Source organism: Prinia subflava, chromosome 1 (assembly GCF_021018805.1).
Source record: "Prinia subflava isolate CZ2003 ecotype Zambia chromosome 1, Cam_Psub_1.2, whole genome shotgun sequence".
NCBI classification, from domain to species: domain Eukaryota; kingdom Metazoa; phylum Chordata; class Aves; order Passeriformes; family Cisticolidae; genus Prinia; species Prinia subflava.
In genome coordinates this window covers 137158954-137186416 of record NC_086247.1, presented here as the reverse complement: position 1 = coordinate 137186416, position 27463 = coordinate 137158954, and the positions used below count along the sequence as shown (strand labels likewise).

At 45.0% G+C, this 27463-nt stretch overlaps 1 protein-coding gene across 2 annotated transcripts in view; it reads right to left on the bottom strand.

The window, feature by feature from the left end:
• Positions 1–27463, bottom strand: part of GPR158 (G protein-coupled receptor 158) — a 192391-nt gene that overhangs the window by 34196 nt on the left and 130732 nt on the right. The window lies entirely within an intron of this gene.

Sequence of the window (27463 nt, the reverse complement as noted above, 5' to 3'; positions counted from 1 at the left end):
TGTGGGTCCTGCTGCATTTACAGAGGATGCTCAAGAGAAGTATTTTTCAAAATAAACTGGTTTAAGTATACTGCATTGTAAAAAATTCAGTGTAAAGAACGAGACTAGGAAAAGATCTGTATCTGTGAGGCACTGACTAAAGCACCATACACAAAATCTTTCTGCACTAAACTGTCTCCTCACAGATTTACTTGCAAGCACTTACTTCTTATCTGCTGTGCAATGACATTCTTACACACTACTTTAAAAGGGCAATTTATTATTAAAGATGCAGGAAGCAAACATCAGCAGTCGAAGGGTCAGGAGCCTGTCCTGTCTTTATACACTGCATCAAGCCACCATTTTTATGCCCTTATATCTTCCTGAGTGTGTTTTTGCCCTTTCACTTTCCTTCTGTAGGCGTTTCAGTGCTGGAAGTTACTGTGATCTGGCTAAATTCTTCCATTTTGAATGACCAGAAGCATGTACATCTTTACATACCCAAATGAAGCCATCTAAATGTTCAGTTTTAAACACATTATCCTCCTAACCTTATCATTTCATTGATAATCATAAATATGCATTTCTTTTGAACCATGAGGACAGAGGAGGAGGATACACTGAAAGGCCCAGTCTTTGATGAGCTGTGCTCTCACTTCAATAATTTCATTGCCATGCCAGATAATTAAACAGCTCAGATGTAGCAGAAAGAACTTGTCTTGACTATTTTACTTCCTTTAGGTGTGAGAAAGAGTAATAATCACACCTACTGGACACTGTTCTTCTCTCAGATCCACAATGCAGACTGCTGTACTTGGCAGAGCTCAGAAGAGGTGCTGGGTTGCCAACATCCTTATTATATGATGGTAAGTTGACAGGAGATAATGAAATGTGGTACAGAAAGATACGTAACACATAATGTAAGCATTATTTAGTTATAATATTTGTTGCTAGTTTTGTGCCCATTTTAATAAAACAAATGTTTACAATTTATAATATGATTGACAGGCAGCAGTGTTTTGTATCAGCTCTACTGCAAAAGAAGCTCTTTATCAGCGTTTTGTTCTCCTTCCACTTGTGGAATAAATATTAATTTTATCTCATGGTTGTGCTTGCAGGTATCATGGCTAAGGCCTTCATGTGTATTTGAAAGGAAAGTTTATTCTTCAGCTTGCCTGCAAAAGATAAGATTCAAACCACTTTTATAACAGATAAAATCAGGGACATCTCCACCTGTCACCAGATATAGCAGTGTCAACACCAAGAGAAATTGAAACCATAAACAATGTTAACTTCATTGAATAAAATTTCCATGCTGCAAAGTATTGTTATTATTAAAATATTCCTTCGTAAATGTGCACCTGGAGTAGCTTACACCAAATAGACTGAAAATGCTGGCAAGGGTATTAAAGCTCATCAGGCATCTGGGGAGTTATTACATCTCTGGTTGATTAACTCACAGAATAGCCAAGGTTGGAAGAGAGAAATTGAGAAATTTTCTGATATGACCCTGATTTTAGCTGGATCAATGACAGCAGGTTACTGAGGACCTTGTACAGTTGGGGTGTGAGTTATTAAACTATGTCAAGCATCTCCTACAGAGGGTAAAGCAAGAGGCCAGTCACTGGCATGGAGGAGCAGTGACCCTCTGTAGAATAGAAAGTCTAACACGAAGTTAAATAGCAAAGGTTTCCACAGAAGCTTCATGTCTTTCACTGCAAGTTCCAGGCTCTCAGGAGATACTTAACATGAAGGAACAACATTGTATAAAAATATGCTCCTAATCTATCAATATAGGGGTGAAGATATGGCTATTAGAGGTTGCAGTACTACTACAGATCTCCCCTTGCTTTGCTAGTCATCTTATTTTACATTCTCCACTCTCAATAGCAACAATGACAAAGGCTCCAGGCCTTCATTACTTCCAACTCCTGTCTTTGCTTCTAAATACAGATTGATAGAGAGGACAAACAGACATTAGTTCATGAGCAAGCTGAGAGTCACATGAATTCCCTGACAAATTGCCCAACTTACTTGTTTCGTTCACTAAGAAATTCAGAAAAAAATTGCTACAGTAAAGGTAAGCAGACCAAAATAGAATTGTTCAGGTGCTTTACTATGCCAAACACCTCTCAGAAGGTGGAAAAACAAATGCCTGTGTAAGAAAATGAAGATCAGTATGTGCAAAACAGTTTCTCAGCTAAAGCAGAAAACAAATTCTGGTCAGAAAAAAGTCAAATACAGAAGAAAGAGAAAAATGCACTTCTCCACTTTATAATACCATAGTAACAAGACAAATAACTAGAAAATCCAGCAGTCAAAAAGCCCCAGTTGTATAAAATGGACACCTGATAAAATGCATCCCTGTAGATCCCTGTGCTGTGATTAGAGAATCACAGAAACACAGAATCACAGAAACACAGAATCATTAGGATGGAAGAGACCTCCAGGATCATCAAGTCCAACCCAACCCTAACCTCAACTAAACCATTAGCTTCAGCTTGACTTGTGCAAGCAGCACAGTACACAGCAGTACAAAAGAGCTTCCTGTTTTGGCATATAAAATAAAACATACAGTTACAAGAGATTTAAAACATGCTAGTCTGGAATCATTATAGAGTGCCAGCAATATGTGATGAAAATTAGTTCTTTGATAAGCTTCCATGATCTATTGCCAGGTAAATGCTCAATCAACTATGTTCACTCTCAGCATGTGTGACAATCAGAAAAAAATGTTAATTAGGTTTATCATGAGTACTTCTGAGGAAGCTATAGTTTCTTGGAAACTGGTTTCCGAATGTCTGTCTGAATTTAAATTTTGTGAAAATAACTGAAGTCTCATGTCTTGATAACTACTTGCTGGGCAAGAACAATTCCAAGCAGCAGCACATTCCACGGGTCAACTGGCTGGAAAGGAGCTTTGAAGAGGACAATCTGGGGACATTGGTGGACATCAAAATGACCATAAGCAGCAGTGTACTCTTGTGGCAAAGAAGGCCACCAGCCCTCTGGACCATACCAGGCAGAGCATGTTCAGCAAGTTGAGGGGGTGATCCTGTGCTTCACTCACTGTTGGTGGGACCAGAGCTGGAGTGCTGTGCCCAGCTCCAGGCTCCCCAGTACAAGAGAGACGTGGACATCATGGAGATAAGCCCTGTGAAGGGCCACAGAGATGACTGAAGGACATGATCACCTTACAAGAGGAGAAGCTGAGGGCTGGGACTGTTCAGCCTGGAGAAGAGAAGGCTCAGGGAGAAAGGTTACTGATGTTTATAAATACCTCACGGGAGGGAGTAAAGATGACTGAGCCAGACTCTTCTGAGTGGTGCCCTATGTCCACATAACAGGAAATGGGTGAAAACTGAAATCCTGGAAAATCCATGTAAACATGAGAAAAACCTTGCAGAAATTCAGAACCTGACTGTAGATGGCTCAGAGCGTTCTGATCCGGCCAAGCCTGCTCTGAGCAGGCGAGCTGGACTCTATGATCTCCAGAAGTCCTTCCCAACCCCAGTGTGGTGGTGTGGATGGTTGGACTTTCCCCATTTCAGTATGTTAAACCTCAGTTGGACTCCACAAAGAAAGTTGGGACAGTGTAAGCAGAAACAAGCAGGTGCTGTGAAGGACTGTGACAAGGAAAAGAAGGACAGACGAGGGAGAGGATTTAAAGAGAGAGACTTAAGGAAGAAGGAGAGGGTGCTGAAAGAAGGATATAGGAAAGAGGGTTTTGAGGCAGAGAGAAGTTGAAAGATATATGGGTGGTTTACCAAGTAGGAAGGATTTAGATATGTGGAAAAGATGAAAGGCTGGTGGGTCCTATATTGTATGTTCTGTACAATGCTGTATGTTCTGTACACCCCCCCCTTAATTGAAATTCATAAGTTCCCCTTGGTCACATGTTACCTTTTCCCCTCTTCCCGCCACTGTGTTATCCCTCCCCTATCCCCTAATTGGTTCAAGGCTTGCAACCCTTCCCCTTATCTCCCAAGTGTCAAGGTTCCATTGGTTGCCGCAAAGAGGGACTCCCATTTCTCCTCCCCTACCCCGAAAGCATATAAGCTGGTGCATTTCTTTGTTCGGTATCCAGTTCCAGTTCAGCCTGGTTCCACTTCGGTCTGGACAGTGCTATGTTGGATTAAAGTTGTGGTTCCTCTGTCTGGCTGGCTGGATCCTCCTTTCTCGCTCTTAGCGCGTCGCTTCAGTTATCCTACTGCCGTTCCGGCCTCTCCCAGGGACAAGAACCCACAGGGCTGACCCCTTCGTTCCGCTGAGGGGCAGCTCGGATTCCGCTTGCTCCGGTGCCTGGGCTGGCTCGGGGTGAAGCCAAGGGGCTTAGTAGCGGCACCGCGACAGGTGGCTGGCACCCCAGATGGGACCCTGAGGAGAAGCCTTGAGTTTCCGTGGAGGCTCTTGTCTTCCCTCTTTGTGGTCCCCGTGAGGATTGGCGGTGCTTGCACCAGGCGCGAGCACCGAAGAGTTTCAGATCCAGGGCAGTCCCACCGCTGCGAGTCGAGCAGCCTCTTCGGAGGAGCGCTCCTCGCAGATCCAGGAGGCAGCTTCGTCGGCAGCACTCCCGGCGGAGTCTTCTGTGCGCTGAGGGTTCCCCAAGACCGCAGGTAAGTACCCTCCGTCGGGGGCACGCGATCAGGACCCCCTCTCCAAGCCACGGGGGAGGGCTCCGAGGAGAAGTCTGCGCAGGACCGGGGGGTTAACGCTTTTGTTCTCGCTCCCGGTTTGGTCGTGCCCAGGCGGTTTTCAGTTCTTTTCGTTCGGGTTTGTTTCGTTCGAGTGCTCCTGCCAGCTCTCGAGGGAGGCTCGGAGCTGGGGGAGAGTCGGGTTTTTGGGGACGTTGCGTGTGCCGCGCGCCGGGAGGATCGGTGGCTTTAGCGAGTGCAGGGTTGCCCGGTTTTTAAGTTGCGGCAGTTACGGTTTTCTGTTTGAGATTTAGTTGGTCCGGTCTTGGGTGAGGGTGGTTTTTCAACACCGGCGAGATGGGTGCCTCGCTTTCGACCACCCAGAAAGGAGTTTATTATGTTCTTGTTAGAGTTTTGGAGGAGAACAAGGTTCAGTTCTCCCGCGGTTCGTTAAAAAGGCTGGTGCGGTGGCTTTCCGTGCAGTTCAGTAACACGTCTGAGGAGCTTGTGAGGAACCCCCGTTACTGGGAGGCGATCGAAAAAAAGGCGGCCAATTCGGATAAATGTCCCCAAGATTTTATGTTTTTGATTGTCAAATTTAAAACGATCGCTAACAGCTCTCCCCTGCATGAAAAGCCAACGCGACCGCCCGCCCCAGTTTCCCGTTCCCCTTCTCCCAATCCCCGTGTTCCTCGGAAGGGAATTCTGAGGAGAGCCGCAGACCCTAGGTCTGCCAGCCCAGGCTCTCGCCAGAACTCCCGGTCCCCCAGCCTCAGCAGTCTTGTCCGGACTGCTGAGGAATCCTCGGGTCGCCCTGGACAAGCGGCCCGGGGACGCAGCCCTTCCCCTGTCTCCCCACGTTATCGACCAAAAGTTAGATTTAATCTTGCTGCGTCACAGGAGCCACAAGATGGCGCCTGCGACACACAAGATGGCGCCCGTTCGCGCCGTTCTCCTACCCCTCCCCCGCGTCCCCCTCCCCCGAAATCCAATCCCTTCCTTGACCCAACCCCTTCATACCCGCCCAACCCCTTTTATCTGCCCAACCCATTTTACCCCTTGGTCCCTCCCACACCCGCCCCCTCTGTTCCCTCCCTTGCTCCACCCATGGCTCCTCCCACATACCCGATGTCTCCTCCCTTTGTGGCCGCCCAAACCCCGCCTTCGGTCCCTCCCTTTTCCCACGCTGACACTCCTCCCACTCCTGCCCCCTGGCCCGCCCTAGGGGCGGAGCCAGGCACTTCTCCCCACCCCGGAAGGAGGCCATCTTGGAATGGTAGTTCCCACGCTGCCTCTTCCGGTTCCCACGGTAGGGAACCGGAAGACAACAGCGATGGAAACCAGGAAGTGCATCTCTCAGCTGCGCCTGTCACCTACCGAAAGGCTCGCGGGGGTGGCGAACCTAAACCGAATTGGCAGCCATTTTCACAAACTATAATTCGAGATTTATGTAAGGCGCACAAAGAATTTGGGAGAGAGAGCCCGTACTTCCGCGGCCTCCTTCAGGCAGACCTAGCAGCTGCGACAACCCTTCCTGCAGACTTAAAGCAATTATTTTCTTGCCTGATGACACCGGCTGAATTTGAATTATGGCTTGCTGCGTTTAGGCAAGCCCTGCGGGAAGAGCTGCCGCACCTGCCACTCCCAGCAATTGATGAGGGAGGTAATCCCCTTACTGTTGAATTGCTGGGAGGAGAAGGTTCCTTCGAGTCCCCTCAAATTCAGGCACTGCTCATTCCACCAGCAGTTTTGCCTAGGGTGCAAGACCTGGCCTGCAAAGCCTTTTTCACGATGCAGCCTCGTGCACCCCTGCCGCCGTTCACCCAGATTAGGCAAGGGGACACAGAATCATTTGTAGATTTCGTGGACAAGATGACTAGGGCTTTAGAAATACAAGTAACGGACGGGCTCGCCCGTAAGAGAATTTTGGAGGAGATTGTTTTTGCTAATGCTAATAATGTATGCAAACAAGCGATTTTAAGTCTCCCTCCAGAACCCCCACGGACTCTACAGGTGATGCTGCAAGTTTGCCAGCAAAAGGTCCCTTTCCTGCTTCAACATATGACCACCGCAAGCAAGCAGGGAACTCGGCAGGTGCATGCTGCGGAAGATGCGACTCCTCGTCGCCCACAGGCCCGCAAGCCGGCAGCGTCGAACCCAGCTAGAGCACGGGTCGAGTGCTACCTCTGCCATGAAAAAGGGCATTTTGTGAGCCAATGCCCGCATAACTTGCTGGCAAAGCCTCGGCCACAGCAGGAGGACTCCGGACACAATTCAAAAAACTAGGGGGGGAGTGCGGGCCCACCCGGCATGATGACCCCAACAGGGTGGGCAGTGCAGAAGAGAAGGCAGTCAACGCCTTTGGGGGTCACTGGACCAAGACAACTATCTCGGACTGGCATTTCCTTCACCCTTCCCAGGAGGGAACTTTCCCAGACTTGACGTTAACACCATTTTGTAAACCTTACAGGTTGAGGCTCACTCACAGTGCGCACCTCAGAGATACCAGCTGGTACCCAGTTCGCGTGGATTGCGAAGACCTTCTGGACTGGCCGTTTCAAAGGAAAGGTAAGTTCATTGTTGTTGGGGACTGTAAATACACTCCGCAAGACATTGAGGTATACCCGGGGACCTATAAGGGTGACCCCAGGTTCCTCAATGTCTGGCTGCGTTCCACTCATCCCCCAGCTTTCCACCCAAAGGGACAAATAGTGGCCCAGGCAATTCCACACACCAGGCCAGATCAGTATCAGGTTTACCCTGAGGAAAGGCCACTTTCAGTCAACGCAGTGCATCGGATCACAGAAGAAAAACCTATAATACAATGTACGATGTCCATTGGGGATGAGTCCGTTAATAAAGGTCTTCTTTTTGACACAGGAGCGGATGTCACGGTCATTCCCACCCGGGAGTGGCCGTCACATTGGGCCTTGGAGGACGCGCCGGCGAATATCTCCGGAGTAGGGGGTTTTCAATCGGCTAAGAGATCAGCGCGCATGGTGAAATTCACGGGGCCGAAAGGGCAATTGGCATATACGCGCCCTTTCGTTTGCAAATATGAACGGCCCCTGCTTGGTAGGGAGCTCATGTTCCAATGGGGGGTCACAATTAGTATCCCAGACCCCCCTCAGGTTTTTTGCCTAGCGGTCACTGAGGAGCGCCAAATCCTCAAACTGAATTGGAAAACGGATAATCCAGTGTGGGTTGACCAGTGGCCGCTATCCAAGGAGAAATTAAAGGCGCTCGAGGAGCTCGTGGAGGAGCAGTTACAGAAGGGTAATATCGTGGAAACGAATTCCCCCTGGAACTCGCCCGTCTTCGTCATTCGAAAGAGTGACGGAAGGCGCTGGCGCCTCCTTCACGACCTTCGACAAATTAATAACGTTATAGAGGACATGGGATCCCTCCAACCAGGAATGCCATCCCCTGCCATGCTGCCCCGAAATTGGAATCTGGCAGTTATTGATCTGAAGGATTGCTTCTTCCAAATTCCCTTACATCCGGATGACGCACCGCGTTTTGCCTTCTCGGTGCCTACCATCAACCGAGCGGCCCCAAGGAAGAGGTATCACTGGAGGGCTCTTCCCCAAGGTATGAAGAACTCCCCGGTGATGTGCCAGCTGTACGTCTCTTCCTTGCTGCGTCCTGTGCGCGCAGCCGCGGAGGAGGTTATCATCCACCATTACATGGATGATATCCTCATTTGCGCCCCAACAACAAGCGAACTGGATAGAGTCCTCACACGCGTAACAGATTTGTTAGTTGCTGCAGGGTTTGAGCTGCAAGCAGAGAAGATTCAGCGGATGCCACCCTGGAAATACCTGGGGCTGGAAATCGGACGGCGGACCATTGTTCCCCAAAAATTGGCTATCCGGACATCAGTCCGGACCCTTGCGGATGTCCATCGACTCTGCGGAGAGTTGAATTGGGTGAGGCCCTGGCTGGGTCTCTCCACGGAGGATCTAGCACCCCTCTTCGATTTATTGAAGGGGGGAGATGAGCTTAGCTCTCCCAGGGCGCTCACCGCGGAGGCAAGGAAAGCACTGGAGAAGGTACAACAGGCGTTGTCATCACGCCAGGCGCACAGATGTGACCCCGGCTTACCCTTTCGGTTCGTGGTGCTGGGTAAGCTCCCGCATCTTTTTGGGGTCATTTTTCAGTGGGATTCGAACACCACACAGCATGACACCAAGGGCCACGGGGGGAGAGATCCACTGCTGATCATAGAGTGGGTCTTTCTTAGCCACCACCGGCCCAAGAGACTTACGAGGCCACAAGAAATCATGGCTGAGCTGATCCGCAAGGCACGTACGCGCCTTTGCGAGTTGGCCGGTTGTGACTTTGAGTGCATCCATCTCCCCATCAAATTATCCTCGGGCCAGATCACCAAACCCATGTTGGAAACTCTGCTTCAAAATAATGAAGCTCTACAATTCGCTCTGGACTCTTTTACGGGCCAAATTTCAATTCATCGGCCGGCCCACAAATTGTTCAATCTGGATGGAAATTTTGAATTGGCATTGAGGAGTGTCCGAAGTGTAAAACCACTCCAGGCCTTGACCGTTTTTACAGACGCGTCCGGGGCTTCTCACAGGTCAGTGATGACCTGGGAGGATCCCGAAACTCAGCAGTGGGACAGTGATGTTGAAATCGTTGAGGGTTCGCCTCAAGTCGCTGAGTTGGCCGCAGTCGTCAGGGCATTAGAGAGATTTCCCGGACCGCTAAACATAGTTACCGACTCTGCCTATGTTACAGGGGTAGTGTCCAGAGCTGATCAGGCAGTATTACAGCAGGTTTCCAACGACGCGCTTTATGCGCAGCTCTCGAAACTTATAAAGCTTGTGTCCCACCGAGAGCACCCCTTCTACGTGATGCACACAAGGTCGCACACCGATTTGCCAGGGTTTGTTGCAGAGGGCAACAGGAGAGCAGATGCTCTCGCTGCTCCTGTGACAAAGACCCCACTGCCTGACATATTTCAACAGGCACAGCTCAGCCATGCTTTGTTCCATCAGAATGCACCAGCCCTGGTCCGCCGATTTCGTATCACCCGGCAACAGGCCAGGGCGATTGTGGCTTCGTGTCCATCGTGTCAATCCCACTCCGTGCCGACCATGCACGCCGGAGTCAATCCTAGAGGGCTGGGAAGTTGTGAAATCTGGCAGACCGACGTCACCCATGTGGCGGCGTTCGGGAGGCTCCGGTACGTGCATGTGTCCGTTGATACCTTCTCGGGTGTAGTCTATGCCTCCGCACACGCAGGGGAGAAGGCCTCCCACGTCATCCGACACCTCATTCAGGCCTTCTCTTTCATGGGCATCCCCAAGGAAATTAAAACAGATAATGGCCCTGCGTATACTTCCAGGGAGCTTGCAGATTTCCTGCAGCAATGGGGAGTTGAGCATAAAACAGGCATCCCTCACTCCCCCACGGGTCAGGCCATTGTTGAAAGGACTCATCAGAACGTCAAACGGGTCCTTCAACAGCAAAGACCAGTCCTGAAGGTTGAAACTCCATCAATCAGATTGGCAAGGGCACTTTATGTGTTAAATTTCCTAAATTGTTCTTATGAAAAACCAGATCCGCCCGTTGTGCGGCATTTCAATAGCAACCGCGACTGGGACCTGAGTGAGCAGCATCCGCCGGTGACCGTAAGGTTTCCCGAAACAGGGAAAGTGGAGGGTCCACTGACGCTTTTGACGTGGGGGCGCGGGTACGCCTGCGTCTCCACTGATGCCGGGCCGAAGTGGATACCCTCCAGATGGGTAAAGCCTTATATCGAAAGAAAAACAAAAGTCCGAGAAAACGAAAAGCCTCAAGTCGCCTCCGCGGCTCTCCGCCGCAGAAGGCGTGAGTCCAGTGACTCAGAGGAAGAGGAGGAGCAGTCAGAAGGCTGGGAGGACCCCTTTTTCTGTGATTTCCCACTTTGTAACGATTTGTTTTTCTGAGTTTCTGTTTAGATCCGTCCAACCATGAGCGCCAAGACTGCCATCAGTTCAGCCGTCCTCTTCGCCAGTCTCCTGACCATCGCCCAGGCGTGGCTCGTCCCCCAGCCACAACAGAACGTCTGGACTGTCTTGGCCAAATCACTGGGCCAAGACCACATATGTCTCAACCAAGCGAGTGCCGCGAATCCCATGGCATCCTGCCTCGTGGGGATCCCATTTAAAGATCGTGAGATGCCCAAGATGCTTCTAGGTTATGCTCAAAAACTTAGACAAGAAGCTGCTAAAATGGAGCATAACCTAAAGCATGCCCATTACATCGTCGCGTGGTACAATTATATTAAAAGTCTTCCAAAGTTAGAAAACGAGCCTCAGGAGCTGGAGCTTCTAGGTTCCGCCAGAGCCGAATCTTGTTTTCATATCCGCAACGACCACGTCCAGCGTCACCACCGTCATTTTGTCTCCTCCAAAGCCCATTTTAATACTCATTGGTGTAACGCTGTGTCCTTTAGTTATCCTCCAATCCCTCCCCAAAAATCAGCCCAAGTCTTTGCCCATCCCCGCCAGCTTCCTAGGGGAACATTCTTGATTTGCGGAGACCACGCATGGGCAGGTATCCCCTCTCACCTCTCCGGAGGCCCGTGCACCTTTGGGACCCTCGGATTGTTTTCACCCAACAAATCACAAATTTTGGATTGGGTTACACAAAATTCTACAAATGGTGCACATCTATTGGCACACTCTAGAAAGAAGAGAGAAGACTACTCTCTCAAAAAATTGGCAGACGATTGCGATGAGGAAATTATCCATTGGAGCAGATCTAAAGGCATCGCAATCACAGTATTTGCGCCGTGGGTCGCCATTGCTAAGACCCTCGGAGAATTAGGCCATTTGGAATGTTGGGTAGCTAAGCAATCCCGTTTGACTTCTAGGGCCCTATCAAACCTCCTGAAAGATGAGGAAATTACGAGGCAGGCAACCCTCCAGAATCGTGCAGCCATCGATTACCTCCTGCTCCTCCACGGTCACTCGTGTGAGGAGTTTGAGGGGCTCTGCTGCTTTAATTTGACATCTAGGGCCAAGGGGACTCGCGAGGCACTCAAACAAATGGAAAACATGATAGGAGACATCAAGCAAGAATACGGGGACTGGCTCAGTAATTTGTTCAAGGGATGGGGGATCTCGGGTTGGACGGGATCGATTCTTAAAACTGTTCTGTTAATTGTTTTTGTGCTTTTTGTTGCTATTGCCAGCCTTGGACTAATGAAAAAGATGTTGCAGAATTTGATTTCTTCCTCCACATCACCACTCAAAGCTGAAGTCCACCGAGTAGCCGTTGAAGTAGGCCCAGAAGTGTTCAAGGAGGAGGAAAGCTTCGTTGATGAGGACGAGCAGGCTGAACAGCTTGAAATCATCGTGGAAGAAGTGCGCAGCTTTCCTCGAGAACAATGGCCTACTCAACAGCAGTGGTTTGCAGAATCATACCCACGTTCTGAACACCTGGTGGACCCCCCTCAATTCGGATATCTGAGATAGAACTCACAGGGTCAAAAATAAAAGAAAAGGGGGAGATGTGGTGGTGTGGATGGTTGGACTTTCCCCATTTCAGTATGTTAAACCTCAGTTGGACTCCACAAAGAAAGTTGGGACAGTGTAAGCAGAAACAAGCAGGTGCTGTGAAGGACTGTGACAAGGAAAAGAAGGACAGACGAGGGAGAGGATTTAAAGAGAGAGACTTAAGGAAGAAGGAGAGGGTGCTGAAAGAAGGATATAGGAAAGAGGGTTTTGAGGCAGAGAGAAGTTGAAAGATATATGGGTGGTTTACCAAGTAGGAAGGATTTAGATATGTGGAAAAGATGAAAGGCTGGTGGGTCCTATATTGTATGTTCTGTACAATGCTGTATGTTCTGTACACCCCCCCCTTAATTGAAATTCATAAGTTCCCCTTGGTCACATGTTACCTTTTCCCCTCTTCCCGCCACTGTGTTATCCCTCCCCTATCCCCTAATTGGTTCAAGGCTTGCAACCCTTCCCCTTATCTCCCAAGTGTCAAGGTTCCATTGGTTGCCGCAAAGAGGGACTCCCATTTCTCCTCCCCTACCCCGAAAGCATATAAGCTGGTGCATTTCTTTGTTCGGTATCCAGTTCCAGTTCAGCCTGGTTCCACTTCGGTCTGGACAGTGCTATGTTGGATTAAAGTTGTGGTTCCTCTGTCTGGCTGGCTGGATCCTCCTTTCTCGCTCTTAGCGCGTCGCTTCAGTTATCCTACTGCCGTTCCGGCCTCTCCCAGGGACAAGAACCCACAGGGCTGACCCCTTCGTTCCGCTGAGGGGCAGCTCGGATTCCGCTTGCTCCGGTGCCTGGGCTGGCTCGGGGTGAAGCCAAGGGGCTTAGTAGCGGCACCGCGACACCCCAGCTTTTCTGTGACTCTGTAATCTTTGTGCAGTTGATATATAGATGTATAGATGGAAGATATTATATTTTCTTGGTATGCTTTCTGTAACAAGCTTTTAAATCAGATGTTAAATCTTAAGATTTAATATGCTTTAGAACCGTATTAATATTAAAAGCTCAGTTAGGAATAGAAGATCTTTTGTTTAACTTGCTCTATGATCTTCTGAGATTTGACTGAATATTCTAAAAGGTATCACAAATTATGCTCTCAGGGGCCCACTAAAGTACACATTTTAACTTTTATTTTTCAACTTTATTACTAACTAGTACTGTCATCCATTCTAAAGAAGAGGGCAGTGCAATTACTCAGACTCCTCTGCATTGTTATATACATCACTGCAACATACAACTTCAGTAAATAAATGAAACGTTCTTGTTGTAATTCTGCAATAAAATACTCAAGTTAAAAAAGCCAGCTGCCAGAAATACTAACTCTTATCTTCAGTGTTTTGTCTCACAGAGGAAGAAATAGCATCATCTGACACACTGAATTCCACAAACTGTTGTTTCCTGTTTTCACCATAAAATAATGAAAGAAATTATAATTTAAATTGCCGTTGAAGGTTTAGTTGTCAAGTAAAACAAGAATAATGTTCCCATTTAATGAGACACAGGAGAGCTAATCTAAATGCCACAATTTTCAGGACAAAAGAGCAACAGTTGATTGCTATGAGATAGATAAAACTCTCCTGTATTCTCACTGAAATCAAATGTAAAAGATGTTAAAAATACAGACACAGGCAATCTACCTACACAGAGAAATGAGACCCTATTGCCAGCAACATGGACTGAACAGAATGGGAGTAAAATGCAATAAGCTTGAAGCTCCATAATATCTGCAAAGATAAACTAAGGGCAGAGTCCCATCTTTCCTTTGTGGTCACATACACACATTAGAAGTGTTGATAGCCATGCTGTTTTTTAGAGAGTAGTTGTTTAAAAAGAAATACTGCAATTAGAGAGACATCAAATAGTGCTAAGAAATGCAGTGGCAATGACCTTGCTTAACAACAAATAACCCAAGGAAGAAAACAGGGTGAAAAAAGGGAGAATTACTAAGACTCCTTTTTAATTAATAGTCAGACATTGACTCCAATTCAGATTTGGTGACATCCATGCAACAGGAGCTAATTACACAAAACCCAGATATGGACTCTGGAATATAACAAACAGCTTAAATGTGGTGTTTCATGTGCCATGAAGATGAAAATAAAACAAATAAGCCTGGTCTAACTGAGCATGGAGACAAAATAGCACACACACTTTGTTTTCACTGAAGACAGTCTTGATACATCATTTGGTTTCTGTATTCTATCTGATAAGTCTTGCAAATGACATTGGATGAATCTAACTTTTCATGGTAAGGATGCCTGATGACAGACCCGAGGCTGCCCAGGGCAGGGCGTGCTGCCAGCTCTCCATACAGCCGAGCCTGCTGGGGCTGCAAGCCCAGGGAGCAGCTAAGCTTCAATGCTCGCTGCATTCTGAGGAGACAGCTACAAAACCTGGCTCACTGGTTTTGATCTCCAGCATCTTTCAGGGTACTCAGTTTTGCTGTTCTTGACAGTCGTGTTTATTCCAGAAAATGCTGAGCCCACCCAGGAAACCCTTCTGGGACTTGGGATAAGTAGTATTGTTCGGGTTTGCAGAATGACCTTTGTCAGTGGCTTTACTACAGCCACTATGCTTCTGGTAAAAAGGTGCAGAAAACCAAGTTCACTCACTTGATTTATAAAGATCACCTTTTTTCTTACAAAAAAAGCCTCACAGCTGAAGTCTCAAGGGCTTTGTGTTGAGTTTTTGTTTGGTTTTGGTTCAGAAGGCCAGTGCACTCTGGCTGGACTGCAGATGTCACAGACAGGACATTCTGGCCGCTCTGTGACTGTTCCAGAAGGTGCTAGTCAGCTGAGGGGATCTACATCTTTAGGAGGTGTGGCACAGAGCTACTGCAGCTGGTGGCTGTGCCCCTCCTTGCCACACAACTGGATTGTGCCCACTGGGCAAAGCAGACTGGCCCTGCACGATTTCTGAACACTACAGAAGGAAAACAAATGGAACACAGACAACTCTCAGTTATCAGTGGTTGATCCACCTTTCTCAGCTCAAGCAGCAGGTTAAGTTCTTCACAGTGCCTGGAATTAAACCCAGGCAAGCTGCGCACATGGAGCCAGGAGCACTGAGACATGGGCAGCAGGCACAGACAGTGGCAGCGAGCTCTGGAACTCCTGCACTGACATTCCACAGTGCAGGACTTCATAGGAGGGGTATTTCAAACAGACAGCCCAAAGAAGGAGGGAACAAGAGAGTTTGTAACATACCTATGGTCTTGTCATTTGAGGTGGAGAAACTGAGCAACAGACCTGGTTGTGACTGACATCCAATTGAAAAAACTCAGAAAGGAATTACTGGGATCCCAGAATTAGCCCCTCAAACAGCCACTAGAATTTGTCTAGCAATTAAATTACCCAAACAGAACTTGGGATCAGAAGATCTGTGGGGCAAAAAGGCATGTGAAAACATCTACAATAAACACTGTACTGCATCTGATGGTGCTAGACAAGACATCAATATTCAAACACCAGTCACAGTCTTTCAAGAAAAAGATGCCTTACCTAGAGCTATGCCTGTTTGATGAAAGACTGAAGAGTGATGCAAGCCTGCCTTGCCTTACACTCTGCACAGGACTAAACCAGCAATGCTGTTGGCTCCACAGAAGTTCTGAATGAACCCACAAATATCGTAAGATTAAGCTTAGGGTGATCTAGGGCTCATGAGTCAAAATGGCAGCTGAAATAATGACTAGTGCTCAAAGTAAATGCACAGCTAATGTAAAATAAGTGTAGTTTCAGAGTTAATGAGCGATCAAACATCCTGTAAGTTGGCAAGTTAAATATACATATATATAATACATATACATATAGATAATAGATAATTGGAAATGACTCATTTTATAGCTTTTACCAACAAAAACATGTATGAAATAACAGGATAATAGCATGCCTCATTCTCGGTCTTATTCAGCTTTGGAGAGGCAAGGAACAAACAACTGAAGAACATCCTGGCAGAACACAGCACATTCATAAGAGTTCAAATGATCTACAGTTTTATGGTGATTTATGCTGCTTGCCACAGGGCAACAGCTTAAATGGAGAGAGTTACTTGGTGCTTCAACAAACAAGCAAGGAAGTAGGTAGTTCTGGTTCTTCAGAAGGGAAATAAAAACAGCTAAATATACAACTCTGCCTCTGTAAGGCTAAATACAAATTCAAATTTGAAAGAAATATTTGGGTGCCCTAACCAGGGAAAACCTGGAGGACATGGACTAGGCCAATGCTAAGGTAACTGTGCATAGTCTCACCTTCAAGAGACATTATGGGTATGGCACAGAAATGCTGCACTAGCAAAAAAGCACACAAGTATCAGGACTAGAAGCACCATCCCTGTGTTAGTGAGATGCACACCTCAGTTATTTATTAAAAGTTAGGGTTTTTTTCAGTTTGGCCTCAAATTGTGCCAAGGGAGGTTTAGATTGAATATCAGGAAAAATTTCTTTCTGGAAAAAATTGTCAGGCATTGGAACAGGCTGCCCAGGGAAGCGGTTGAGTCACCAACCCTGGAGGTATTTAAAAGATGTGTAAGTGTGGCATGCAGGAACATAGTTCAGTGGTGAGCCTGTCAGTGTCAAGTTTATGGTTGGTCTCAATGATCTTACAGGTATTTTTCAACAAAAATGATTCTATGATTCTGTGTTTGGCACATTGCTGCAGGTTTCTACAGCTTTTAGATATCCACATGACGTTGTATCTTGTGGAAAAAAATCAAGTAATAGCATTTGCTTCGGTAGTCCTGCCCCATGCTTCTACGCATGGTACATACTCACATTCTCCTTTGAGAAAGACAGTTTACCTTTGGCATACTGAAAGTTTTAGCCAGAAACACAAAGCCATTTGTTAGCACAAAAACTATTCAGGAAGAACTCCAGGACAGTTTAATAGTTGTCCAAGATCCAGAGAAACTCTGATGAGACTTAAAAGATCTGAGCAAAGATAAACAAATACCAGAATGCCACATGAGAGAAACAGCAAGCACAGAAACAAAGTTCAGAGACAAGTATAAATAAGCAGTGGGCATCACCACCATGTTTGCTACCCAAATTAAAAAGAGCATGAAAACACACAGAATGGTCAACACGGATTTTGTGTTTGCTCACATCTGTGGTCCTGATGGTGCAGCTGTGCAGCACACGTGAGTGCAAATCCCAATAAAGAATGCAAAAAACAGTTTGTTGATTGGGCTTTCAGACATAAGGCAACATCTTAGGAACCAAACAAACTGAGCACCAGCCAGTATTTCTGGGGATACTCACTGACAAAATTTCATTACAAGAGACTGAGCCAGAGACAAAACTGAACATTACTTCATGTATGTTCTTGCAAACCCCTACATTTTCATACATTCACACATGACAAACCAGTCAATGCCTCTTTTTTCCTGGGTACAGCAGTGTCATGGTTTACCAATCAACACAAATGGGCTTTTGCTCCTCACAGGCCAATGGCAGCTGACACTCACCAGAAGCCATCGATTGCTACTTTAGCCCAAGTTCGACAATCCCCCTCCAGGGATCCCACAGGCCTTTTGCTCAACTAGCAAAGTATCATTTGCAAATTGAATAGAAAATTAGAACTGAGATTTTGTCATTGCAGCCACATTCTCCAAAGCATTTGAAAAAGTGCAGAGGAGCGAAGTCCAGAGCTGGATTATGTTAATCCGATTTAAAAGAAAAAAAAAGCTTGTCCAGTCTAAGATAGAAGGCAGACTTATTGCTGAGGCAAGATCCTGCATAAAGCAATTAAGGCTTTTACTAAGAGATGGCTGGGACAGTGTAATTCCAGCTCTTCCATCAGTTTCAAGCCTCTGAGCACTGTATGGAGTTTCATTCAAAGCCAACAAGAGAATGATTTCTAAGGTGTTATAGAAATAGCTCAGGAATACATGATGGTCATTTACAGACTGAAGGAAACCATAGGGAAGCTACAAAATACATGGTTTAAGAAAAATAATTTTAAATATTAAGTTTTAATACATATCTTTACAAAATAGTAGCATGAAAAAGGTTCTAAAAGTTTGTCACATGCAAAAACTAGAAGCAAGTCAAGGAGAAGAACAGAAGATCTGCAAAAATGTGCTCACAAATTTGATTGCAACATCTGGAATAAACAGTTCATAGATTTTTAGCCTTGATTCAGTAAGACAATGGTAGAATACATGCTTATACATATCAACTTTCTTGTCACTAGCCCTGGTGAAATCATCACAGTACCTTCTGACATTCCTCTTTGTTTAGAGGCTATGAATTTATGTAGTTTGAACTGAAGTATGATTTCAGACATGTAATGCCTATTTGCATTATTGACAAGTGAACAGTTGAAAATAACACCAAAGAAATGCTGAAAAACATCTGTGACAAAGCCTTTGATCCACATACAGCAACAAGGTAGAACCAGTGAATCCCTGGATGCCAATGCCTGACATTTTTTAGAATAGAATGGTGAAAATAAGAATACATGCACTGGTGAGGACTGATACCAGTTAGAGAGGCTTAATGTTTGTATAAAAAGACAGAGAAGGAGAAACAAAAAGCTTAGTAAGATTTGTGGTCACAGGAGTGGCTGTCACTTCTCAACAACTCTGTGCAAGCCAGTGCTTGAGGCTCAGCCTGCCATGAGCAAGAGCCTCCCCACCAGTAGCCCTGCACTCAATGTTCCTCCCTAGGCACACCTGGGAGGAACAGGTGGCATCTCCACAATATGCCAGCAAGGGGGAGAAGGGCTTTTTTGCTCCAGATCTCAGAAGAAGAACAGCTGCTGCTGTAGCAGAGGCCAGGAGCAGAACACGGCTCCTCCAGGACAGCTGTGCTGCTCTGGACCGCTGGAGCGCAGCACTGCTGAGGGCTGGGAGGAGACTCAGAGACCCCTGAGCAATGGAGCTCAGCTTTAGAACTCCCAGCTAACCCAAAGCACACATTGCAAATAGGCACTCAAAATTTTACACCGATTATTAACAGCTAGGATTTTTAGATTTACCAGAAACAGGCTCCAGCCTGAACCATATACAGTAAATGCAAGTATGAACAGAGGCTCACAGTGTGCACACAAAGGAGGTAGGGCTCAAGAACATACAAAACTTGTCCTGTGCTGTAATACTTCAGAGCAGAAAAACAGTTTTAATTTTTAATACAATTTTCTTTGGTAGTGAATATTAAGTGAAAATGTTACAGATTATTTCTAAAACGAATAACTTAATACTTACAACTGAATTAATACTGAAACTTTCTACAGGACCTACTGTGTATGTATTCCCAAGCTTCAAGCAGTCAAGTCAGTATTATCTTGGTCTTTCCAGCCCAGTTCATGGATCCAATATATTGCATGTAAAATTCTTAGAACATCTCCTTCCTCTTTCAGAAAAGCATCTGTGAGGATAACTCACCAATGTGCAGAGCGGTACAATGCTGGATGAGCTTTACCCCTGTGTATGTTACAGCAGAGCAACACCAGTGGCTGGTTACCACTGATCAGACACTTAATTCTTCAAAAACATAATGGCAATTTTTTGCCTTCATAGAAATCCAGAAAAGAGCAACTAATATGTAAGAATATTTGGTCCGGGGACTGGTTTCCACAGTACTTGAGATCTACATTAGAGTAAGTGATCAGGAATAACGAATGTCAAAGCAGCTGGTACACTCCAACAAATAGTACCACTATATGTCATTTCAGTCTATAAATATACTTAATATCTTAATAGATCTATACTAGAAGGAATGTTTAAATATAATTTTTATTGCACGTTTGTAAAATAAAGCCCAAATATTGGTCTAACCACTAAATTATAGAGCTTGATCAGTTGTGCAACACAGGCCATTACATTTTTCTATTGAAACTTCTGCAATTTGTAGTAGTACCAAAGTACAAAATCTTCCAAAAGAGGAATCAGTCTTGAACTGAAAGCAGCACAAAAAATTCTCATTGCTCCTCCAATCTATTTGGATTTTTTAATAGCTAAGCACCCTTCTGAGAAAAATGTATGCCAGATTGCTCATTTGAATTTCTCTGTTTCTGGCTTCCAGCTGCCAGATCTTATTAAACCTCAGTCCAATAGAATAAAGAGTCTTTTGTGACTACTTTTCCTCTCCCTGCTTGCTTACACACCACAGAAGGAGTCATCTCTCAGTCTTCTTGTGGATCTAAAAACTAGATTAGCTTCCACAGTATCAAGCATTTTCCCAGTCCTCAAACACTTTCTGAACCACAACCACCTATTGTATCCTTTCTTTAAAAATGCATCTCAAGAATAGGACATACTGCACTCATATGAGTTTCCGAGACATTATCTCCTGTCAATTCCCTACTGATTAACCTCCTACTCTCTGTAACTTTTAGTCCTTAAATAGTCCCTAGTTATAATTTGCCTTTTGGCTGCACTCAAATGCATCTCTTTGACTAAGAAAATAACAACATGGACATGGTAGAGATGTTTGGTGCTTTCATTGCTTCTGTCTGCAACACTGATGATGGGCTAAGAGGTTCCAGTGCCCTGAGCTGGAGAACCGTGGCTGTGAGAATAAAAAACTCCCAGTTGACCCTCAACTACTACAGGATCTGCTGCTCCAGCTGGATCCTTCCAAGTCTATCTGATGGGATTCATCCAAGAACACTCAAAGTGCTGGATAGTTCATTCCAAGGCCTATTGTAATGCTTTTTGAACAGTCTTGGGAATCTGGGGAGGTCCCTGTTGATTGGAAGACAGCTAATGTTGTCCCAATGTCCCAAAAAGGATGACCCTAGAAACTACTGGCCTTTTAGTGTCTCTTCAATGACTGGCAGAATTCAGGAGAAGATTATTCTGGGCGTTATTGAAAGACACCTAAAGGACAACACAGTCGTGGTCACAGCCAACATGACTCCATGAGGGGAAAATCCTGCTTGTCAAACTCAATTTCCTTTTATGACAAGGTATCTCACCTAGCTGATCAAAGAAAGCCAGTTGATATAATCTTTCTGGACTTCAGCAAAGATTTCAACGCTGTCTCTCACAGAGTCCTTCTGCACAAGATGTCCAGCTCACAGTGGATAAACACATCATGGGATGGGTGAAGAACTGGCTCACGGGTCTGAGACTGAGCAGAGACCTCACTGCAGTTACAACTTCCCTGTGAGGCGAAGAAGAGGGGCAGGCACTGATCTCTTCTCTGTGGTAACCAGAGGCAGGACACAAGGGAACAGCCTGGGTTTGTGTCAGGGAGGTTTAGATTGGATATTAGGAAAACTTTCTTCACCCAGAGGGTGATTGGTCAATGGAACAGGCTCCTCAGGCCATGGCACCAAGTTTGGGCAATGCTGTCAGGCTCATAGGCTCATGGTGGCATTCCTGGTGCTGTCCTGTGCAGGGTAGGAGTTGGACTTTGATAAATCTTATGCATCTTTTCCAACACAAGATATTCTATGATTCTAGTAAAGAATACTTTTCATTACTAGACCTTCTGAAACAGAATTTACTATTTCTCTAAGCTTTGTTATCCACAAATTTTGTGAGTAATAATTTTGTTCTTGGTTGTTCATTGCGACTGAAAATGCTAAATAGTATCAGGCTTACTCCTCATTCTTCACAGTAGCCCACCAGAAGCTTCCTCTCCAGTCATGATTCTTCACTGACAATCAGTGTATGTGATCTGCAAATCTCTGCTTCCACTGTGATCAGTCACATTCCTCCCTCCCTCATCACGCTCCTCCACAAATAGCTATAACTCAAGTTTTGCTGTGTCATGCCTGGTTTCCCTTTTATGCTGTAATCCCACCCAGCAGAGACACCTTGTTCCACTGACCAATTCCATCCTTCCCACATGAGAAAAACCAGTCTGTAGAGCTGTTATTACTGGTATTGTAAATGCATGCACAAATGCACACCTACCTGGAAGGTATTGCCTCACAGCACAAAGTTTTGCTATCTGAGGGAAGTCCTGGACTTGGATATCCTTGGAAAGGATAGGTTCCAGTTCCAGCTCTGAAAGCCTTCTGCTATTATGTTCACCTGGTGTGCAAACCCAGTCCTTTCTCACAATATCTGCCAGGGTGCTCTTACATGCCATCAAAAGACATCTGAGAGGTCTTGTGATACCTATGGATCATTACAAAGTGCCTTCCTACCCACTGCTGGTTCTTTTTCTAATTGTGATAACAGTGTAATTGAATATTAAAACACCAGATAATTTCTTTATCTTCTCTTTGACCTTTCCTAGCCAAACTTAGTTTACTATGATAAAGCAGAATGTTTGCTACATTAAGGTGATTAAAACACCAGCCCATGGAACTGTACAGCTGTATCTACAACAATTTATATAAATTAAATATTAATAGGAATATGGACGAGAATATTTTCCAGGATCTCAGTGCCCTATTAATCTTAAATACATTATATGCTGCTGATTTTTTTGCTTTAAGAATTAGTCCTACTTCTACATGATGCTCCATCAAGATTAATTCTGCACTGCTTTTTAACAGCTGTGCTACATTTTGGTAGTTTATACATAAGAAAGTAGATATTTTATTCAGAAATATGCAACAGAACCATTACGCTGTGTGGTTAAGGCTAGTTATTGCTTGAGAATGGCAGGGATACAAAAGAGCTAAACAGGATTTTAATAATGTAGGTTTTACTGAGAAAAAAAGCCACAGTGCAACAGAATGTGACTCATTTAATCTAGAAGAACTGTAACAATAACAATTTAATCTTGAATGTGCATCATGCAAGAATGCTATATGGAGTTTACTGTTCTGTTGTATACCATTAAAAAAAGTAAACAGAGTAGCAAAGTTGCAGCAGACATGAGGCATGAATTATACTCATGAAATTAATTAATTAGGTTAAGGCATGCTAACAGGAAAACAGATCTTTCCATGACTGGTCTAATTAGTGAAACTTCATTCCTTATGAACTCCTACTGTATGTGCAGACATTTTTCAGCAAGCCCAGCTTCTTCCCTCCCTAACCTACATCCCCCAGCCTTTCACTCTGTACCCAGCCCCTAAAATCCTCGTTTCTCTGCCTTTTTCTCCAGCAGCCAGGCCTGAGGCACAGTTTGTAAGCCACCAGCACCGTGTGCCCACTGACCATCCAAGGCAGACCAGGCAAAGAAGGACCTGCTGGTGCTGCGTGTTTCAGCCCTTACTCTGTGGGAGCACACATAAGCTCTGTTTTCTGCCCCAAAACTGTTTTTCACAAAGCTTTGTAGGACTCAGTTCCTACAATCTCAGGTGCTAAAACATTCCGCTTCTAAGGAAGAGACGGGCAGATGGTTGGAATAGTTATAGAAAGCCCCTACAGTGTAAAAATCTCTTCAGCTTGACCAAACCACTCCTTTTCCTGTATTGCAAACAGACTGAAGTCCTGTCAGTGAAGTTAAAGCAGTAAAAAACCCAAACAATTCAACAAGGCAGTATCAGACCAGCACTCTGGACGATGTATTTCTGCAACAGTAACATCTGCCTTGAAAACAGTTTTTCCTCCTTTTGTTTCATGTGAGATAATGACTACTGAAATCACTGTGGACCACATCCAGCAGCAAAATCCAACAGTGAGTGCGTCTGTCCAAAGGTATTTCACTCTCACCTTCCACAAGAAAAAAGGATAATTCAATAGGAAGTAAATCCTCCACTTTTTTAAAGTGCTCAACCAACATAACCATGACGGCCTGACTAATTTCAAAAAACCAGGGTGGTTCACCACTGCAGCCGATGCTCATCTCACTTTTCTTGCCAGCTGAAGCGGAGTTACACAGTAACCACTCCCCCAAGACAAAACCTCTCTCTGCAGTGCTTTATCACTAGTGTCCCATTTCATGGAACCACTGGGTGGTGGTGTGTCAGCACTATGGAACTGTCACCTGTTGGTCTTATGACCTGTGAAATATTGGCCATGCAATAATCCAGCCCTACAGGCTCCAACTGCCAAGGTACCTTCTGCCCCTTTCTGCACCACATTCCCATCAGACACTTTTAGACAAGATCATCTGTATCCTCTTTCCCAGCCCTAGCTGAGCTAGGGGAGGTCATATATGCCATGTGTTGTGGTTAGGAATGGTATTCCCAAATTTAGTGTTCCCATTGTAAAACCCCAGACCACATACTGCTTGCCCACGTCCTCCCAGCTTCCCCTGGGGCAGGATGAAGAGAAGAACTGAAAGCACAAAAAGGCAAAGATGGCAGGATGAGAACAATTTAGCAAAACAGCAATGAAATAAGGAAAGAAACAGTAAGAAACTACTAAAACCAGACTGTATGAGTTAGGTAAACCATTCACACGCCAGTGGTCCCCACGTGCCACCCACCCTCCACCCTGAGCCCCCCCTGCACACGGTGTGGGGTGATATCCATCAACCCCAGGGTCCTGGCTGTGCCCCTCCTGGATGATGGTAACTTTAACCCTGTCCTGGCTGGAACAGGATACCATGTCCTCAGCACTGATGCTTCAAGAAGCAAGCTGACATCATCTTTGGGTTGTCTGCTAGCATGAGTCTCCTTTTCAATAAGACATGGAACCACAACTCAGAGAAGCACAGACTGAATTGTTTACGGTGGAAAAGGCCCTTAAGATCATCAAGTCCAACAATAAATCTAACACTGCCAAATGAGCCACTAATCCATGTCCCCCACTAAAACATGCCTCTAAACACCCACACACCACCTACACTGTTTTTCTTCTCCTTCCTTTACCACCTCCAAAACCTGTAGGAAGGTCCACTACTTACTCCAACTGTACCAGATGGCAAAGCACAGCAATATAATCTTAGCACAGCATTTAGCTGAAATGCAGAATTGCATCATGGTGTTAACATCTTGTTCTCCCACTAACACTTCCATCCCACCATCACTGCTCACAAAAAAAGTGTGGATTATGTCATTGTCATGTTTCTCATACCTGAAACATCACCTTCCCCATACCTTCTCATTCTCCTCACTTTACCACTCTCCTCTGTTCTCTTACTAATGTAAGAAATGGAGATTCCCATAAACTAGAGACCCCATGCCTGGGTGTCCTTTTCCTAAAATATCTGAAAACTATCTTATGCATATGCACACAAGGGCATACATTTGTCTGTATGTACGTTACCTCATTTCATTCTTATACTTTAGAATTAAGGATTCTAAATTAATCCTGACACGAAGGTGACAGATGGTCACACAATATTAAAAATAATGAGATAACCTGCTCATAAAATACAGGTCTTGAAAAGGGACAAAGAGAGTCTTCAGTTCCACTAATATACTGAAAGGTGCAACATCAGCAGCTTCTTTAAACCCAAAAGGTTAAATTTGAAACATCATTATTTCTTGAGAGAATTATTTTGAAAAATCCATTGTTAAGGAAAGTATTGTATTTTATGTTCATAGCTCTTCATCTAGATTTCTTAAATTAAACTCGTTTCCATGCCCCCATCCTTCCACCCCCATAAACATCAGCTCCTTATTTTAAAAATGCACAGTGAATAAGAAAGAGGCAATTAAGGATGAGGCACTGTAAAAATTGACTGTGACAGGTGTTCAAAGAATGAATCAGTACATGACTTCCCTGTTCTTTTAGTCTTCCTTAAGCATCTGCTTTTAACTTCTTTTCTGATTTCCCCTTGGTGCTTGACCCTAACAAAACCTCTGAGACCTCCTTAGGAAGCGAGGAACTACAGGAAAATTGAAAAAAACTACAAAAACCCTAGGTGTGTCCAGTGACTTCTGCCTGGCTTTGGTTAACCTTCACGCTCCAATGCTACTGAAAGACCTCATTTGTTGAAAACTAGAGCATTAGACTTTCTCATTATCATTAATAGCTATCTTTACACAATATTGGTTTTCCCATTTAACTCAGAAAAATCACATGTTCTCTGCTGGCAATTGGTTCTTGCCCCCTGCAGGACACAGCCTAGCTGCAGGAGGGAAGCAGTGCTTGTCAGGAGTATTTGTGAAGTCTGCAGTAAGCCATTCCTCAGCCTTTTAAGACCTGTGGATTGAATTGGATCTGCCAAAAATTTCTACCAAATTTCTATTAACATCACATTGTTGCTAACAGCATAATTTGTATTAATGTGTATAATAAAATATATATCTAACTTGACTCGGTCTTTTGCAAGGCACACTCTGGGACTGAGATATTCAGTACCAAAAATGACCACATTATCACAAATGTAGGAAAGGAATGGTCAGGATATCTGTGTGGAAAACAAAAGATAGATTCCTAGAGAAAGTAAATCTAGATTAACACACTAAATAGGTTTTTTCCCCTCCTTGTGTTACACAAAGAAATACAGAATTATTCAGAAGGCCAGCCAACACTCAGAGCAGGATTAACAGTGAATCCAGACCAGGTTGCTCAGGGCTTTATCCAGCTGGGTCTTGAAAACCTCCAAATATGGAAATTCATAACCTCATGAGCAACCAGCTCCACTGCTAACCACCCTGACACTGAAAATGCTTTCCTCGTATAACATTGACCCCAATATTCATTCATATTGTATAAAGTTGAAATCTCCTATTTCAATTTGTCAATGTCTTTTGTTCTCCCACTACACACTGCTGTAAAGAACACAGCTTCACCTCCCTGAAGTTGTTGGATAGCTCATGTTAGGTCCCTCCAATGCTGTATTTTCATCATGCTGAACAAGTCCTGCTATCCCAACCTCTCTTGCAGGACCAGTGCTCCAAGCCCCAACCCTTTTGATGGCTTTTCACTGAGCTCATCTAAGTTCACTGACATCTGGACACATCATTGCAGATATGGGCTGAGTAAAGGAGAATAATCACTTCCCTCAGCCTTCAGGCTACTGTCCTGTTGATACAATCCAGTCTGCTGCTATCCTTCATTGCTTTGATCAAGGATGAGGATGTACTGCATTCTGGGTTTCTTATTCAATTTCTTCTTGTTTGCTGACCCTGTCAGCACAGGTGCCAAGTAACACCGAACAGCTGAATGAGCAAAGCAGATTTCCTGCCCAATTTTGCAGCCTATCCTCACTTAATGTGAATGGAAGAAGATGTCCTGTCAAGGTAGCTGCTTCATCACACCATATACAATCATATAAAGAACCTGTTAGGATAGCAGAACTGCAGTGACAACATGAGCCACCCACGGTCTTAGACTTTTTATCTATCTGAGCTGTAGATAACAAGGCATCCAAGCAAAGTCACCAGCTATCTCTTCTCTACTGCTCTACTTGTTTCACTTTTTGCATCAGAAATTGTTCATCCCAGAAAGTATTATGGGGGTGTGGGATTTTCTTGGTCAATTTTAATGCAAAGATGTGGCCAGACACAGAATTTTACAATTACAGTTTATTAGCCTAAGTGTACACTTGTAACCAGGGACACAAATTAAAGGGAGCTGCAAGAAGGAGTCTGTTTT